This window comes from Macrobrachium nipponense, chromosome 35 (genome assembly GCF_015104395.2).
Source record: "Macrobrachium nipponense isolate FS-2020 chromosome 35, ASM1510439v2, whole genome shotgun sequence".
Classification (NCBI taxonomy): Eukaryota; Metazoa; Arthropoda; class Malacostraca; order Decapoda; family Palaemonidae; genus Macrobrachium; species Macrobrachium nipponense.
The window spans coordinates 44,158,756-44,163,755 of NC_061096.1; the positions used below are offsets into that span (position 1 = coordinate 44,158,756).

The 5,000-nt window shown below is 34.2% G+C and overlaps 1 protein-coding gene across 2 annotated transcripts in view; it reads left to right on the plus strand.

The window, feature by feature from the left end:
- Positions 1 to 5,000, plus strand: part of LOC135208719 (solute carrier organic anion transporter family member 74D-like) — a 49,344-nt gene that overhangs the window by 10,365 nt on the left and 33,979 nt on the right. The gene's annotated exons all lie outside the window — the stretch shown is intronic.

Genomic DNA, 5,000 nt, shown 5'->3' on the forward strand with positions numbered 1-5,000 from the left:
ACAATTGGTTCATAATACAGCCGCGAGTTATCTTGTAAAATTTTACAAATCCTTTTGCTGTCAATGTCCCTTCCAGCGCTGAATGACGTGCAGTCGGCGGAAGTAACTAATGCAATAAGACCTTTGCGTTACCAATTTTGACACGAGAAAATAGCCAACTTTTCACCAATTTTGACACTAGAAAATAGCCAACTTTTCCATATTTAGGCTCCTTCCTCCTAAATAATCATGTCTACTAAGTTTTCACATAAGAAAATTATCGTAATGATCAGCATTTTGACTCCACCCTACTCCCCTCAACCGTGCCTACGCCCAGCAGCCGTAGCTGACGTAGCCAAGCAAGAAAGGAAATAGATTATTATTTTTTTTACTTAATAAACCCGGAAAAAACGATTGTCTGAGCCGGTCATTAACATATCAATATGTTTGTATAATATGCTCCGCATTCCATAATCCTCGAGTCCCTAGGTAGGAAATGACTCAGTCTTATGACGTTTTTAACTGGATTTTAAAAGGTATTTGCGACGATTATTATTATTATTATTATTATTATTATTATTATTATTATTATTATTATTATTATTATTATTATTATTGTTGTTGTTGTTGTTGTTGTTGTTGTTGTTGTTGTTGTTGTTGTTGTTCAGAGGATAAACCCTATTCTATTGGAACAAGCCCATAAGGGCCATTGACTTGAAATTCAAGCTTCCGAAGAATATGGAGTTCATTTGAAAGTTCTTCAAGAAGATTATAGGAAAAATAGGAAAAGTTTTATTATTATTATTATAAGTCAGAAAATAAATCCCTATTTTCTTGGAACAAGCCTACATGGGAACATTGACTTGTAACTGGACCTCTCCAGGAATCTGGTGATCATTTGAAAGAAGTGACAGAAGATAATAGGAAGTATATACAGGAAGAAGAGATCAGTTATTAAGAAAATGAGTTAATGAATTAATAGACAAATAAAAATATAATTAAACTATTAAAATACAAGGTGAATTGTTCCAGTGTTGTAATGCATTGTATCTTCGATTAAACGTTTTTGAGGCTCTAATTGCACAACATCCTCAGGGAGACTATTCCAGTCTTGAAACATTTTCTTGTGAAAGGGCGAAATTTTCATTGACCAACAAATCTATTAACTGGTCCATCCATTAGAGTTGAATTGTTTTCCTCTCTAAGCCCCAAGGCTTTCGGTTTACTTCTCAAATCACAGAAAAGGTAAACAGGAGATTAGATGAAAATCCGTCTTGCAATCCAGTGGAATTGATTCTACGTTGCCGTAAGGAGGGGAAACATTTTTTCACAATTCGAGCCATTATTCTCCTGATACGTGCTGTCGCAACCGTGCTGATGAAAGTCAGGAGCCTCAGAAATCTCAGTTGTCGAAACTGTAGTGGCCTTGGAACTCCAGTATCAAGCCTGAGGGTCTTCTTTTCGTATTTTTGAAGCTTTTCATTAATCTCGTTCGGCAAGATGGACTTTCACGGCTTTTGGTAACGGAAGAATGTGATCGGTTTTGTTCTAGATTCTTAAGAGTGATGGTTTCTTCCAAATCAGTGGTTGGCTGTGTCTCTTTCTGTCTAAATGTTTGTTTGTGTTTACAGATACACAAAGGAAAGGCATATTTGAAAAGTAAAGGAAAAAAATTGTCTGTCAACCTTAGATGTGTATTTGCAGGAGCGTTGCATTGATAAAGGTAGAAATTAAATTATTAAAAAAAGGCCTTAATTAACGTACGTACGTAATTATGAATCATCTATACAATGAAGTGATGGCAAATATTAATATGAGTAAAGTACATAATTCAGTTGCGATTTTCTAGGTTGAAAACATCATGAAAGCGGAGGTACTTCGTAAAATTTTTTTCAGTTTCTGAAATATTTGCTCCGTAGCGGAGTAGTGCCATTAATGCATATCACGCGGTGCACTGTAGGCATTACTTAAGGTTCTTTGCAGCTTTCCCTCGTCCCCTAGCTGCAGCCCCTTTCATTCCTTTTACTGTACCTCCGTTCATATTTTCTTCCATCTTGCTTCCCATTCTCTCCTAACGGTTGTTTCATAGTGCAACTACGAGGTTTTCATTTAAAACCTTCCTACTATCATTTTCCCTTTCAGCGCTGAATGACATCATGGGTCTCAGCGTTTGGCCTTTTACCTAAATTTTGTTTCGGTTCCAGTTCCTAAAAGTTTGAAACGGGGCCAGATGATCATCCCTTCTGGCAGCCGGAGTGTGAAAACCCACTGAATGTCGAACCACGAGAATCCCCATCAATTTAGATCGAACGTTTTCTCCTGCAGGTTTCACTGGACCACATTCATTGATGGAGGTTCGTCTTCTGCGCCTCTTGTTATTATTGTTCTTCTTTTAGCATCTCCTTCGGAATCGTAAAAGGAGGTTTGATGCAAAAATAAGTATACGGTGAGACAGCTTTCCATCTGGAGTCCGAAGAAAGTTTCAGATGTTAGTTCTCGGAGTCTGGTATTTTAGTACGTTGCTGATTTTTTAAATTTTATTTCTTTATATATATTTCCGCACTGTAGGCAGTTTGAATTTTAGCCAATAAATAAGGAAAAAAATGCGGTGTGTACTAGCACCTGAATAAGAGTGAAACTATAATCATGAGTAATTGGACAAGACCGTTTCAAAAGAATGAATATTTTATTTTGAAGGGAATTATAATTACGCGTCTTAAAACTGTCGCTAACTCCACGCTTTAAGCATGTCTCTTGGCAAGAGCTGATAAGATACATAATAGGCTTTGGGAGCAGCATAATTAGGTGGTATTCTCAGCTTAATTGTGGTTTTATGGGTCTTACAAGCAAGAAGATATTTCTTTAGCATTGATCAGCTTACTCAGTTCTCCTGGAGGGAGCAAATGACCTGACAGTAGTGACCACATGAAGTCCCGTGACAAGAACCGGCCTCACCCACCCAAAAAACGAAAGCAAGGCTGGTCGTAATTATCCAAAACAAAACTGCTTCCGTAACAAATAACTCCCGACATCCATTGCGAACGTAAAATGAATACTTGTATTTTCTCTAAAGCAAGAATGAGATAATATTTTTTTTTCTTTTAGACAGCAACATCACGCTACGACGTATTAATCAGAAAGTCGGCAATGTCAAAGTAATTTGTCGGGAGAAATACTGCACCCAAGGTTTAATTTCACCCGTTGCTCCATTGCCTATAGGTCGCCAACGTCCGAAGGAAATTATGTTCGTTACGTGTTTGTATAAGGATTTTCTTGAATTCGGTTCTTGACACGATTATCCGGTGTACGAGTATAAAAAGTGTCATTATGTTCAGCGACAATTACCTTGAGAGTTCACGCCAGAAGTAGAAGAAAATATCGTACATACTTTTCTGCCCGTCTCGGTTATTTTACCTCAGGGTCGTCTGAGGAAATGTAGTGCGTGAGATAAATACCGGTTTCATTCTAGTCTGTTTTGTAGAATAATAATAATACTATGTTTTGAGAGAAATTCATCCTCGATACGGCAAGAAGATTGTGAATGGGAAACGGCGTATTTAATAATAATAATAATAATAATAATAATAATGATAATAATAATAATAATAATAATAATAATAATAATAATAATAATAATAATAACAATAATAATAATAATGATAATAATAATGATAATAATATGTTTTATTAAAGTAATGGCAGAATTCACAGAATTGATTCTATACAAAATTCTTTCAATTCTCTTATGATTTGTCTTTCTGACACGCTGGTATTACAAAGCAGCTGTCCAATATTCATCGTGCTGCTTTGTAATACCAGCTTGCCAGAAAGACAAATCATAAGGAGAATTGAAAGAATTTTGTATAGAATCACTTCTGTGAATTCTGCCATTATTGTTGATAAAAGCATTTGAAAGAAGGCCTGTTTCCACGTCATAGACAATAATAATAATAATTAAAAATAAAATAATAATAATAATAATAATAATAATAATAATAATAATAATAATAATAATAATAATAATAATAATAATAATAATAATAATAATAATAATAATATGTTTTGAGACACCTCCACCCTCGAAACATCAGCAAAATTATGATTGGGAAACGACCTATAAATAATAATAATAATATAATAATAATAATAATAATAATAATAATAATAATAATAATAATAATAATAATAATATGTTTTGAGACACCTCCACCCTCGAAACATCAGCAAAATTATGATTGGGAAACGACCTATTAAATAATAATAATAATAATAATAATAATAATAATAATAATAATAATAATAATAATAATAATAATAATAATAATAATGAACACCAATTCGTATGACTCGTGAGAAATCACCTGCACTCATTTTCGAAAGAGAATCAAACGCTTGGGTGACTGTGGGAGACTTCAATGCACTCGCCAAGTGTTACTTTTCTGCTGGAATGATCATATGATGACGTGTATTAACCGCGAGATATGATTATAATGAAATAAGACGGAACGCCTCCATTGTTCCTCGAAGAATAATCGCTTGACGTCATAACGAGTAATAAGAGAGGGGGGGGGGCGATTACGTCATGGTAAGTCCGAATCATTTCGCTTTTACAATTTACGGTTATTGTACGTAATTTCAGGTTGCGTAGTGTTTATGAAATTCTGAATGAATTTTGGAATTTATTTGGTCGCTGTATCAGCTGAATGAATTAACAGTGGGTTTGGTCAGTGTTTGAATGGGTTGGTACCTAAAATGCGTCAAATAACGCTACATATAGGCTCATCCCAAAATAATTGAACAATAATCTGGATTGGTTATATATATATATATATATATATATATATATATATATATATATATATATATATAAATTTCTGACTCACATCGAGATCGAACCCGATCTCTCAAATGAAAGCCAGAGCGCTACCAATTGACCTGGCCTTTCATTCAGATTTATTTACGTGAAACACATGCTCATGTGCTGATTAGTGACTATATATATATATAGTATATATATATAT